The following is a 15725-nucleotide window of genomic DNA, read 5'->3' as shown; positions in this document are numbered from 1 at the left end:
GAATTTGCCCTTTCCCCAATGTGGCATGATTGGGAAATTGTGCTTTTCACAGTGTGGTGCAGTCTCTGAGTTGGTATATATAATTTGTAGGAGGGTGTATGGGGGCTTGTCCCTTCAAAGAAGCTGTTCTGTTTGGCTTTTTGAGGTTCTGTCATTTGTATTCAAACCTTCGGTCTTTTGATCATTTGGTCTTATGCGATAATAGGATCATAGAATGTTACTAGGCTAATGGCCTTAGGGCCCTTACAAGCCTAACCAAGTTATATCCTTATTTCCACAATCAGTATCTATTGCCCCTGTCCAAAAAGGACACAGGTATAACCCCCAGGGTGACTTTATGGTTAAACATCCAATCATCCAGATTGTATTTGAAGAGAGACAGTGAGGGCCAACCTTTTCATTTATATATATATATATATATATATATATATATATATATATATATATATATATATCAAGCACATATACACATGGATGTGTCAGGAAGGCGGGAAAAAGTGAGCCCTTTGCCTAGGGCTCCATTTCCCCCATTAAGTCTAGTCCTGACTTGATGTAGGATATTTGCAGAATTTTTTTAGTTCAATGATTTAAATAAAAATTCTAATGGCTTCCCTGTGCTGTAAACATATACGTATGTATATCTGAGCTGTGCTTACACTAGTGCATGTCTATGTCATAGACAGGATAAGACAAATCAATGAAATGATGGCAAAACAGCACATTCATACCACATGCTATGCATCTCTAGAAGATGTCTTAGCCACAGCTACAAAGTGCTGACTTCAACAAGCTGGACTAATAGATCTTAATGTACAAGTAAATGTGGGCTGGAAGGACAAAATATATTACTTCTTTTGTCTTTTCTTTTTTTTTTTGGTTCTGATGCTTCAGGTCGACTGTCAGCTGCCAAGTACCTCTTCTAGTGCTCCAAACCCCAGTACTGGTACCACATTATCCTCTGAATGGACCAGGGTTTTCTCTTCTTTTCCCTCACCATCATGCTGACATTATAGCCTTAGGATGGTTTGACACTGAGGTTTGGACATAAGGACATGCCATGCCTGTGTCCTATGGTAACCATACCTTCTTAGTAATCGTGCAGATTCAGCACATCAATCACGTTGGTCCCTAGCCTCCAAAAGACCTTGCATTCGCTTACATCATTAACATGGACCCTCCCCCATAGCTTACATAATTAACATGGACCCTCTCCCTGGATAGGCATTCTAAACCTACCTATGATCTCAGATTACTGAACCCCTAACAGAGCTCAGGTTGCCTGGGCCATAATCAGGGATTCATCCCTCCTCTGTGCTACTAGAAAGGCTCTTTTATCTTTGTAATGTACTTAAGCCTAAAATGTATTATTCCTTTTCTCGAATCATAAAAGTTCCCTGCTTCAGCCTACGTGTAAAACAGCATAAATTATGGTCACATTCTCATTGTTTTACTGAGAGTGCAGTGAAAAAAATATGAAGCACTGTCAAAGAATGTATTTTAAGAGCCATCAAGAAGAGCAGACCGTTTTCCAAACATCAGGGTAAACTAGTCCATCAACGCAGTTAGCATAGTTCTATGATATAGTTAAGCATGTTAATAGACAGAAAAGCTGTTACTAAAGACACTTATGGCAATATGGTTATAAGCACTGCATCAATGAATTACTACAATATCTTGGTTATATGCACTGCATTACAGTTATTATGACATCTTGGTTATGACCACATTAATTGTGGACGTGTGCTTTTCTTTTTGCTTTCTGTCCTGGATATAAAATATTTTTTACACAGAAAAAAGTAAGAATTCTGCATTCCTATATTACCTGTAAAGCAGCATATGCAAAAGGAGTCGATTTTCTCACACAGGCTGCCCTACTAATTAATGAATATGTATGCAACAAACGGTGCATGATGACATGTTTATGCTCTTTCTATGAAATAAATGACTAGTGGAGAATGACCTTGCTGAACAGATTGCCAAGAAGAGCTTGTGAGAGTGAGCGGACAAAAATGTAAGATGTTTAATAAGTTGCCCCAAGTATTCTGAGATGGAATTGTTCAGCTCTATTGCATGAAGCTTTTGTTCAGTGATGCCTTCCAGATCTCATTCCTCTGTTGTCTGTAAGCTTACTTCTAGCTCTTGGCCATGTATAGTTCTCCTGATTATAGCTGGCGTCAGCAGCTTTCAGCATCAGACTCTGTGTTGGGCAGCCAAAAATGTGATAGCATGGTTGAAATGCTAATGGGCCATAAATACACGAACTGGATACTTAAACGAAGAAACACAGCCAAGAGGTTTTTCAGGCAGCCTCATTAAAAGCAAAAAAAAAAATCCAATTATACAGCAGTGAATGACATTGTTATAGTTTATAGTTTTCAGTAAACAAACAAGGAAGATGAATAAATAACCTTACTAGAGCAGAACTGTGTTGAAAGTAAGTGCTACTGGGCTTGCTTTGTTTTATGAGAGACAGCTGGACCACTGAAGCAGTATGTTTTTCTTTTAGTTTCTTCCTTCAGTTTCAAATGATCATCATACAGGTAAAGAGACAAGATAGGACAGGCACAGACACCAATCTTCCTTTTTGACCAGAATCTGCTTTTAATGCATACCACTAATACTAGTAACAAGGTAACTTACAATCTGCCCTGCATACAGCATGCCTCTAACTATTTGACAACCTGTTAGTCAATGAGACATCCTAAGCACGAGTTAGTGCCAGGACAGCTGATGATGGTATTGTTATTCTGTAACACCTGGTAGAGTATATACACACTGCAGGGTGTTCTACTGGGGGGAAGCCAGAATAAAGATTTTATGAATCAGCAGTCTCCTGAGAACAGAAATTTACATTTGGTGAACTGGCTGAATGGATTGGGGCTTGAAACCAAATGTGCTATACTAAGATTTTTGGAGAAATTTATCACTTTTAAGTACTGGGAACACTTCCCTAAAGGCTGAATACTGGAAGCGATATTCAGGTTATGTCATTTATAAGCAGCATGCAAAGACATTCATAATGCTGGCTAAGAGGCAGTATGATTGTCTATATGACTAGATAAAGCAGGGTCCATTGAATCAGCTTTACCCAATAATTTAGATTTCAGACACTCCTCAGCCTATTAAATCTAATGCATTGGGAGGTGCTACAATCTCCAAGTATGTTATATATAGCTGGGGATGCAAATATACCCCCCCCCTGCTCAGTCATGGTCTGATTGCTAAATGATTCAGAGATTATGACTTATTAAATCTACTTCTCATGGATTTTACTCTACTAAATTGTGGGATACCATTGTGAATGTTTCACGTTTGTAAGTTTTAGATGCAAAATGAATGTAGGCCTTTGTAAATAGATATGTACAGGTAACATGGAAGTTGTTATCTCTAACTAGTTACCTGTCATGAACTACATTATATCATTAAAGTACTGTCTTGCAGAGAGTACAAAAAATGTACTGAGGGTCCTACGGAAATGTGTTATCTTTGGAAAGGAGTCTGGTGTAGTGTCTAGGAATGTATGTAGAGAAAACAGTTTAACCTTACACTGCTCCTAATATGATCTGATATTAAAGACACTGTATATGTGTTTTTCCTTAATATTTGATTACTGACAACATTTCTGTTTTGTAGCCACTAGTGTGAGGAGACTTCATTGGGATTATTATGGAAGCTGGTATCCATGACTGTCATCTCTCGAAATATTGCAGTAGCAACATTGCAGATGTGAAGGTGAACAGCCACAAATCCAGACAAGTTTCAGCTCTCAGCTTTCTGTCACCTATCATGTGTAGTAAAAACTTTATAGACCCACTTAACTTAAATACTGCCATTTACTAAATGGCAGCTCCAAATGTAAAGATCCCATTCACCCTTTGTCTCCCTGCTCCTTTGACATCACTTAAAAATGTACTATCAAAGATCATAATGGGTAACAGTACAGCAACATAGTTAACTAGATATTTATATTTACCAGCGACTCTTTTTATTCTCACATTGCACAATAGTCACAGAAAGTACTAAACTGGTTAGAAATCACCTGTAAGTTATCAAATTCTTTTTACTGAAGAGACCAGAAGACCCACTGTGTTAAATGTCTTCATTCTGGATTGGAATATGGATTCCCTATTTTCACTTTTAATTCATCCTTCAACACTTCTACATTGTGGAGGACCAGAAATAGAATATATCTACCCTAGATAGATATACCCTAGATAAATAGAGTAATAATGAAGAGATGTTCTACTCGAGAAGTAGAGAAACAGCATTTTTATCTAAATTAACTTCAGAGTAGTTATTTAGTAAATAATATTTACGTCCCATTTACAATGAATTTAATAGTATTAATATTTAAGCTTGTGAGTTTATGTAACACATCGCAAGCATTTTTTGTGGGCCCATGATCCTTGCGACATCTATATTTGGTTGAGATAGTCATTTTATTTATTTGTTATACAGCATATGACACTTTATTTGATAGATGAAAGTGAGACTTAGCGATTATAGCTAGGCAGGTCGTTTTACCATGGGACATATTTTTCACCACGATAGTGAGTTAATACAGTAGCCGCTGGATGGATTGAGATTAAGTTTTTGAGTATTAGATACATCCAAGAGCCCACACCATATGATGCCCCCTACCAACGTTGATTGTTTAGATAAGTCTTCAAGAAAACATATATGCTTTGCCCTGATACTTTAAAGGTCCAACATCTGATTTACACAGCATTTTTAAATAACAACAAGATGCTCCCATTGTACATTGGGCATACATGATGGAGACATAGGACAAATAACAGTCATATATACTATATACATTCACATGAATTAGCATATAGGATAGATATTATGCAATATGGATCTGATGGGATTTTTTATCATGAATTTTCTATTATACATTTCAGTGTATTTATATTTACATTATACATATATTGTTTTTTATATATAACATATACACTAGTCATTTTTAGATACTTGCATTTTTAGATACTTGCAGGTTATATATACACATTTTCAGCAGAATCTGGCATATCTTTGACTACATGGAGGTCAAGTGATACGGTTTTCAACAGTATAGAAGCGACAGCGGAGTTTTAGTTCACTAAATGCTATGGTGTATTTTGACGTCACATAGCCATGGAAATTTGTCCTAAATTTATTTTATTTTTATTTTTATTTTATTAAATTTTATTTTATTTTAAACCTATTTCATGTGATTTTATGTTATTTCATCTGATGTGCTTGTTCTAGATTTATAGAAGAGTTGATTCGCAAGTGCTGCGAAATAGCTTTTGAATTACGCACAAGACCCATAACGATGCATTTATTAGCATCTAAATGGGACGCTTATGCGAAGGTGTTGTTTTGTATTGATGTGAAGTAAAAGGATGTGGACCTACTAGTCTATAGTAATGTGTTCCATCTACTAAATTTGAAGTATTATGAACATCTAGTTATGTGGTGATAATTGTTCTGATCCATTCTGCTTTGTTTTAAAAATTTTAAATATTAGCAACACGCTAATGTTTTTAATTACAGATGGAATATAGCGATCTGTTATATCATGTACTGATGAGCAAAGAGATTCAGTTCAGAACCATCATAGTTAACAAGGATGAACAGTTGTTTTGGTTTAGCAACGAATCAGCTCAGTATTGATTCTGCTTTAATTCATTCCAATCTGTTTTAATTGTTTTATTTAGCATAATGGATAGCTTAATGATGTGATTAGTCGATACCGTCCTGGTATATAAACCACTGAAGAATTCATGATATTGTATCTGAAGAAGCTTGCCAGCAGCAAGCGAAAGCGCTTATCCACTTTTACTTATTTATTGGAATAAAGATTTTTGCTGAAGAAGGTGTCTCGTGGTGTATCCTGAATAGTTACTCTTCGTGATTTTTGGGACTACGTTTGCTACAGGATACTTCAGGGAGTTGAGCGGCAATTGTGTTTTCTTTTTTGAGCACCATTTGTTTGTTGCTGCCTCTTCCACGCTATGGAGAACACCACCGTTGAGCTAGACTATAACCCGACCCATAGAATGGGTCCACCTGGGATCGAAGCCTTTTTGCCCAGCAAAGGTAATCCTCTGTTGAATATAGACTTTCCTGAAACGAATATTAATATGCCGATTACGAATGCCTCTGAGAATATGACTGATTTTTACTCTTCATTAAGAGATCTTGAGAACAATCTATACAAGTTTCAGAGAATGTCGTGGTAGAGAAAACATTTACAAGCGTGCCTTAATTTCAAGGTTATTCCGAGAGGCATGCGCGTTTTGTGCATGCCCACCTATGGACAGAAATACCCAGATCTCCTTAAAAAATGGCAAGATTTAAATCTAGAACTTAGTAACAAATACATTCAATTGTTACTTGATTATTTTGAGCCTATAGAAAATGAACTGCAGAGAGAAATCGATGTAGCATGCAATGTCATTGTGGAGAGATTTAATACGGAGTTATATAGCCAGAAATTAAATGACATTTCACTGCAAATTAAGTTGTATGGAGAAAAGTTAAGAGGCATTAAACAGAAGAAACTGATGAGGGATGTACAAGACTTCAGAATGGGCAACATATTTGTGTGGGAAAGAATTAATGAGAACAACGTGAGCCGCAATGAACGGGTGCCTTACACGCAACAGAGGAAGCCGGATATGGGAGGAGAAGGAGATTCAAATTTGGCGCCAACGGACCGGGTCATGAACAACTCTACAGAACAGACTAATGATAGAAGAGTAACCCTTGCAGTTAACACTGAGGATCTTACACCGCCACCTAATCAACTGGCCTTACAATCCACAGATGATTCTGTAAGAACTGGTACCATTAGAAAAAACTATGCGATGTCCACCAGGAATAGTGAGACCCCTTTTCCAATCAGGACTTACCCGATGACCAGGGGGAGGTCTGGAAGTCGGGGACCGAGAAAACGAAAATCCTCAATAAGCAGGTACGAGAAAAATACCAAAAGGAACTGGAATTGACTTTATTGGTTTTTAATTTGTCTAAACTTAATTTGTCTGCTTCTGATTTTTCGCTACTGAACAAAGGACTGAACTATGTACCATCACAATATAGCAGACTGTCTGAGACTCTTGTAGACTTGAGGATGTTTGCAAGAAAAGTAGCGTTACGATTGCTTTTTAAAAATAAAGTAGATTCACTGGGACATGCAGACAATACTTTTAAGGTTAGAAGTACTTTTTCGCCAGTATTGCCAATAGATGTTGAATGTTTTGTAAAATCCTGCGAGAAGGATTTTTACGCATTATATGCCGACAGACATGTCAAAAACAGATTCTTTAACTTGGAAAGAGCTGAATATCAATCCATGAAAAATTTGAAAAGGAATAGAGACATAGTTATTACAAATGCCGATAAGGGTGGGGGAGTAGTGGTGCTTGACAGAGATGAATATGTAATTAACATAGAAAGCACATTACAGCAAAACAGCACCTATCAAGAAGTGTCACTAGAGGGGGTTATGAGAATAATCAACAAAGTCAATGATGAGCTATATGATATTCTAATGTGTCGACAAGTGAGTAAGGAGATGTTTGATTTTTTACACATCAGTGAACCTTTAGTACCTGTGCTAAAAGGCCTGCCGAAGATACATAAAGCAGTAGAACCGATACCCATGAGACCAATAGTATCTGGTAGACTATGGGCCACTTATAACATCTCCATTTTTACAGAAAAAATGCTGAGGCCAATAGTGAACAACATAAAAACTATTCTTAGAGACACGCAACACTTGTTGAAAGACTTAGAGTCTTTCGACCTTTTGGAAAAGACAAATGGGAAATTACTGTTGGTGACCCTGGATGTCCGTGATTTATTTACATGCATCCCCAATGATTACGGGATGCAGGCAGTGAGAGAAGTGTTGGTAACCAACAGTAACTTCTCTAGGAACAGGCAGATATTGATTAACCAGTTACTTGAGTTGGTACTAGAATGCAATGTGTTTACATTTCACAATAAATATTATCTACAAACATGGGGTGTCGCTATGGGCACCCCATGTGCTAATTCTTACACCAACCTGGTATTATATCACTGGGAGCAGGCACATGTCTTTAATAGTAATTGGATGAAGCACATACGCATCTATAGGAGGTTCGTAGATGATGTGATTTTGGCCTGGGATGGGACTGTTGATGAACTGGACAGTTTTGTGGAATATTTAGAAGAAACTACCACATTTTTAAAATTCACATATGAACACTCCGATAGAGAGATTAACTTTTTAGATTTAACCTTATATTATGACATCCATGATAAATTGTCATTTAGACTCTTTAGAAAAACCTGTTGGAGGAACACTCTCCTGGAATATAGTAGCATGCACCCGAGATATATGTTCACAGGTATAATGAAAGGACAATTCTCGAGATTAACAAGGCTATGTAAGGACATAAACACCCTACGAAGTGAAGCAGACCATATGGAGAGATTGTTCATAGCCAGAGGTTATAAGAGCAAGTTAGTGAAAGATATGAGGAATGATGTCATATCTGATGGTAATAGATATGTTACTTCAGGGGACACTAAGACTAGATCCAAGGTAGCCAAAAATGGACATTTTTCTACTCATCATAGGCAGAGCACAACAATTAACTTCGTACTAAAATACACTAATGATATACACGAGATTAAGAAGATTATCAACAGACATTGGAACCTACTTGGAATCACAGATGACATAAGGGCAATAGTAGGTGGAAAACCGAGTTTTGTCTTTAAGACTTGTGATAACCTGAAAACAATATTTTCTTACAACTCAAATGACTTGGCCTCAATAGAAGATAGTAGATCTGATAAAACAGGAACATTCCCATGCAATCATTGTAGTATGTGCCAATACATTGATTCCACACAGGAATATGAACATCCCAATGGACAGTTTCATTTCATACCCAGAAGTCACACGAATTGTGACACTACGAATTTAGTCTATATGGCTAAGTGCGATTTATGCCCAGCGTTCTATGTTGGCCTCACTAAGAGGAAACTGAGAGAGCGCATATACAATCATATTTATGACATACGTAAACAAAATGAGCTTAATGCATTAGCCAAGGACATTATTCTGAATTCTACGCACAGATTTAAATTCAGGGTATTACAAAACATCAAAATTAACCTGAGATTGGGTGATAATGAGAGAGCTCTAGCAAAGCTAGAGATGGAATGGATATTTAGATCTGGAGCACACAGAGCTCCGGGCATAAACAATTATGTCTCTATAAAACCATTTTTAGAATAAATAGAGAAAAAGGGTCCCACAGGGCTAGCACAGTTTAGTTATACAAATGTGGATTCTGCATATATTTGTGACACCTTCACTTTACAATATTTCTTTAGATTCTAAGACGTTTACACTATTTTGATATATAACAATATTGTACAACGTTAGAAGAATTTAACAATACATATATTCTCATTTCATTACACAAACTTCCTGCTAGGAAAGAGTATATCAGTCTGTGTAAGAAATCTAAATTGCAAGGGTACATTTGAGCTCTTTGCATATATATAGGAGACCAGAAATAGAATAATAATGAAGAGATGTTCTACTCGAGAAGTAGAGAAACAGCATTTTTATCTAAATTAACTTCAGAGTAGTTATTTAGTAAATAATATTTACGTCCCATTTACAATGAATTTAATAGTATTAATATTTAAGCTTGTGAGTTTATGTAACACATCGCAAGCATTTTTTGTGGGCCCATGATCCTTGCGACATCTATATTTGGTTGAGATAGTCATTTTATTTATTTGTTATACAGCATATGACACTTTATTTGATAGATGAAAGTGAGACTTAGCGATTATAGCTAGGCAGGTCGTTTTACCATGGGACATATTTTTCACCACGATAGTGAGTTAATACAGTAGCCGCTGGATGGATTGAGATTAAGTTTTTGAGTATTAGATACATCCAAGAGCCCACACCATATGATGCCCACTACCAACGTTGATTGTTTAGATAAGTCTTCAAGAAAACATATATGCTTTGCCCTGATACTTTAAAGGTCCAACATCTGATTTACACAGCATTTTTAAATAACAACAAGATGCTCCCATTGTACATTGGGCATACATGATGGAGACATAGGACAAATAACAGTCATATATACTATATACATTCACATGAATTAGCATATAGGATAGATATTATGCAATATGGATCTGATGGGATTTTTTATCATGAATTTTCTATTATACATTTCAGTGTATTTATATTTACATTATACATATATTGTTTTTTATATATAACATATACACTAGTCATTTTTAGATACTTGCATTTTTAGATACTTGCAGGTTATATATACACATTTTCAGCAGAATCTGGCGTATCTTTGACTACATGGAGGTCAAGTGATACGGTTTTCAACAGTATAGAAGCGACAGCGGAGTTTTAGTTCACTAAATGCTATGGTGTATTTTGACGTCACATAGCCATGGAAATTTGTCCTAAATTTATTTTATTTTTATTTTTATTTTATTAAATTTTATTTTATTTAAACCTATTTCATGTGATTTTATGTTATTTCATCTGATGTGCTTGTTCTAGATTTATAGAAGAGTTGATTCGCAAGTGCTGCAAAATAGCTTTTGAATTACGCACAAGACCCATAACGATGCATTTATTAGCATCTAAATGGGACGCTTATGCGAAGGTGTTGTTTTGTATTGATGTGAAGTAAAAGGATGTGGACCTACTAGTCTATAGTAATGTGTTCCATCTACTAAATTTGAAGTATTATGAACATCTAGTTATGTGGTGATAATTGTTCTGATCCATTCTGCTTTGTTTTAAAATTTTAAATATTAGCAACACGCTAATGTTTTTAATTACAGATGGAATATAGCGATCTGTTATATCATGTACTGATGAGCAAAGAGATTCAGTTCAGAACCATCATAGTTAACAAGGATGAACAGTTGTTTTGGTTTAGCAACGAATCAGCTCAGTAGTGATTCTGCTTTAATTCATTCCAATCTGTTTTAATTGTTTTATTTAGCATAATGGATAGCTTAATGATGTGATTAGTCGATACCGTCCTGGTATATAAACCACTGAAGAATTCATGATATTGTATCTGAAGAAGCTTGCCAGCAGCAAGTGAAAGCGCTTATCCACTTTTACTTATTTATTGGAATAAAGATTTTTGCTGAAGAAGGTGTCTCGTGGTGTATCCTGAATAGTTACTCTTCGTGAATATATCTACCCTCCAAATAATGAATATGATTGCATCTCTGTTCAGATAAGCTAAATGTATCCCCATTAATCTGAGAGTGAATTTCCTTTTGATCACTCTAACCTTTAAATGCCACATGAACCATTCTGCTCACCTCTCAGTTGTAAACTAAAAATCCTTCCACAGATCATTTTCATAATGTTTTATTACTTGCTAAGCACTCTCTTAGAACTTAAAGTTGGTAAAACCACTTTTTTGAAAACTGTGCCTGCTAAATGACACACTGTCCCTGAGGGAACGAGGAAAATTAACATGCCCCTGTACAGGAAGTAACTCAAAAACTACCTCCATAGACAATCAAAATGTCCTTGTTTTTTTGGGAAAGGCTTAATTCTCCCAACTAAGCCACTACTACATGGAGCAGTACAACAGAACACCATCTGTATACCTACTTGCACTTGTTCATATACCATCTTGATTAAACATAAACATGTACATTTTGGTATTGCATATACTGCTTTGTTATTATAGTCATGTTATGTCTCTGAACCTGAGTGGTGAGTATTGTATAACTGACAAATATAAGCATTTTTGTCACTATTAATTTTATACTACAGTCTATACAAACAATTAATGGCTCTATTAAATGTTGTTTATATTAATTGGTCATGCATATGTTTGTGTATGCCTTGTGGCCTGAGATGTGTCTGAAAAGAGTCTTTGGATAGCTGCTCACAAATCTAACTAAAAATCAAATGGATAAATAAATAAATAAATGGCTGGTTGCTGCCATTCTGAAATTCCAACACACATCTTCATTACTGAAAGCAACATTTATATCTAAAATAAGTAATTCCTTTCTTTAGCAATAAATGTAACTGCATAACTATCAAAACACAGTTTACTGAATCATGAGATCCAGAATATGGACCACAGTGAAAATACATGAAAAGCAAACAATTTTTTTCAAGAGAAGAAAACCTCCTGTATCCCCCCATACCTCACTACTTAAGTATTTCAACTCCAACACTAATCATCACAGCAAATGATGTTTTGGTTTACCTGCAAACCAAGTATTCCCCTTTACAGAAGATATACAATATTGGAGTTAAAAATATTGAAGACATGGTGGCATGGGAGTACAGTGTGCCAAAAAAAGGCATAACTGGGAGGATCGCACTACACAAAAATGCAGATGCATTTCATATACCATATTGAATCTATATTTTCTACATTTAAAGGATATTGTGATTTGGTAAGTAGTGGTTCAGTGAGTATTAATGCTCTTTTGTTCTCATCATATCAAAAGATATAAAGGTTTTGTCAGTTGCAGTTTCATATTCTTGGAAGGGAAACTAAGTGATCTGAATAATTCTGAAGAATAAGTTTAAATATGTTTAAGATTTAAAATAAATTCACTTCAAGGATTTAACAGTGAACACTGATGGGAACTAAGTAACAGCTAGAATATATCAGGTAAGCACTTCTGTCAGCTGAAAAAGGGTCCACTTTTGGCTTTAACGTTGTCTTCTGATTTTTTTTTTTTGTTTTGTTTTTTTACCATTGCCCTGTCAGATGTACCCTGATGAAAAAAGAACCAACAAGTGTTGCAATTTATTAATTAAAGTTTATCACTTTTGTTCCACTAATTAACCAGAGCGTCTTTAGAATAAATCTGCATCACGTCCTTCACAATGAAAGCATTTCATCACTTAATCACATGAACAATTTAATTCAATAAGATATCTGCATTTATCGCACATAATAAAAATTTAAATAATATTAATCAACTATGTCATACCTTAAAAGTGTATTGTCAGCAAAGATCTAACAATCTAAATAATGCATTATTAAAACATTCTTTTATAAAACACTTCGTATCAGAGAATAAAATATCTAATAAGTTGAAAATATTAAAATGCACACATTGAGAGAAATAATTACCTTATTTTAAAACCAAAATTGCATATGAAGTAAATATTTAAAAACATTAATATTTATAACTGAGATGCTTATTGAGTAACCTAGGACTAGGAAGTTGGAAGAAGAGGTTTGCCTTATGTGCTTTTGACTTGAGATAATGTGACTCATGGATGTGTGTTTCAGGGTGGGTACTGCCCATATTGTGTGTTTGTGAGGTAGATGAGGGTAATTGTTTCTTAGGTTACATTTAATAGGCCTTTGTGGTTTAGGCAGGTTATGTTTAAGAACCGCAACATATGTAGGTCTACGTGTTTGGTCTGATCTCTGTGTGATAGGTTAAGTGTGCTGTTGTGTGGTACTGACATCCTGCTTATTATCTGTATTTTTTTCATATGAGAGTTTGGCTTTCAATAGCATTAAATAACTGTAACACTTGCATATTGTGTCATTTTGTGTAAGTAGTAGTTGGTTGTCAATAAACATGAGACAATTGCTGACTTGTCTCAGGATGCCCATTTCAACCAAGCTGGCTACATAGATGGTTGAAAAGTGAAAATCCTTGGTTCCAGGTGCTTACTATTGAGAGCTGAAGGTGGGGTAGTGCCTATAAGTTTTGACGTTGATTACCGAAGGCACTATATATCTGGTAGTAAAGATAATGTTGTTCTCAACACAGATGCTTGCAGCTGGGAATCAATTTTCTTACTTCCTTCTCTCACTAGAAACAAAAACTAGAAATAATCCCAAGCTTCTTTCCGAGGAGTAGTATTAACCAAGCTGCTGCTTGGTTCAGTACGCTTGCTATTGTCTTCTCATTGGATGTCACAATGTACTTATGAATATGAACAAATCACTTTAAAATGCTTTATCAAAGATAATAAAACAATCAAAGGAAGTAGATTAATAGAAAACTCAGGCTGTTGTTGGCATCACATTACTTTTGCATGCTGCTGAAGAGAGGGACGACAACAAATTATCCTCTCATCATGACATTGTCGGTACCTAAGAGATGACATTAAGGATGCAAAAGCCTTGACTATAAAACAAAATCACTTAGCACGGCTGCCCCCTTCATGCCATTTTGGAGTATGGCAACTTAACATATTTTTTACAATTTTAGGGTTACAAAAACTTCATATATATTGGTCATTTGGGTTGGGGATTTTCATTTTCATTTTGTCTGGGCCTTTGGTAGATCAGATGATTTGTCTTGCAGGTGTCGTAAGTCAGTTTAAGTTATTCTTTTTGGATGTAAATCTCCACTGCCCTGTATAGATGCAGTCACTTTGAGTTGATGTTTTTTCCTGAAAAAGCACCCTAAAAATTTCACCAATGCCTAGTAGCAGACAGTACAACTAGCTTGTGCAGTGACAAGCACTGCCCTCAGAGATGAAAACTAAATACTCTTGACTCAAACAAGCTAATAAGCTATGTTAAAGATGTATTTACACAATTTTGCTGGAGGCAAAGCTCTCTCATAAAAGCACTCCTAATGTCAGTTAGGTTGTCAGTAGTACACATGCTGCAACCATCACATACAGTACAAAGCAGATACATCGATCCACATATGGTGAAGCAGTTGACTGTAAACCTCCTAAACTCCAAAGACCTCCTAGATGAAGCACATGTAACAAATGCCCTAAGCAGCCCCTAATACACTCTTTCAAAGCACACCCACATCAACACATACAGCCACATCTCATGGAGTATCTCCTTCTAAGCACATAAGGCAAGCCACCACACAATCCAACATTCTGGTCATTGGAGACTCTATTGTGAGACACACTGACGTCCTTCTCACCAGGCTAAGAAAAGTGAAAGTCACTGTCAGTTACTTATCGGGAGCCAGGATCAGCCATATTACATATGCACTCATTGAACGACAAGTACCAGTATGACTTAGTCATAGTCCATGTGGGTGCAAATGACATGAGATGTACCTCCCTAAACTATATGAAGAGAGACATCATGTGCTCCAGGCTGGTATGAGCCTAGCACTGAGAAGCATTATACCTTCTCTAAGGATGATGCCACAAACAGAAGATGATTGGCTTTATTAATTGGCTTACATTCTAGTGTCATTCTGAAGGGCTGCAATATTTGTCAGCATGAAAAGAGATGGTCAATAGACCATGTTGCTTTGTCACGGATGGTCTGTAACTCTCCCCTCTCTATGCTTTCAAATACTAGCTAAAACATTGGCCCCCTCCCCTAGTGCCTTCTTTAGGCAATGCCAAATTGAAAATACTTCCAACATAATAAATTAAAACCAAAAAAATCTAAAGGTGTTACTGCTCAGTGCTAGAAGTCTAAGCAAGAAACTCCACTCCCTACAAGCTCTCTTCACCCTAGAGACTGCTGATGTTTGTACAATCAAAAAGACCTGGTTTAAAGCTACAGACAGCACTGCAGCAATGCAAGGCTATAATACCTTCCACATATTTAGACCAGCTACAACACAGGCAGGGACTAAAGGTGGAGGTGTCTTGATTTGCATAAAAATAAATATACCTCAAGGTTGGGCAAACAGGATGATGCACTTGAGCTTCTCCACTTTTAAAGCACCATAGCCAAAGT

This window comes from Protopterus annectens, chromosome 2.part2, assembly GCF_019279795.1.
Source record: "Protopterus annectens isolate FY-2018-M chromosome 2.part2, PAN1.0, whole genome shotgun sequence".
NCBI lineage: Eukaryota > Metazoa > Chordata > Ceratodontiformes > Protopteridae > Protopterus > Protopterus annectens.
Note: the sequence above shows the minus strand (reverse complement) of the source record.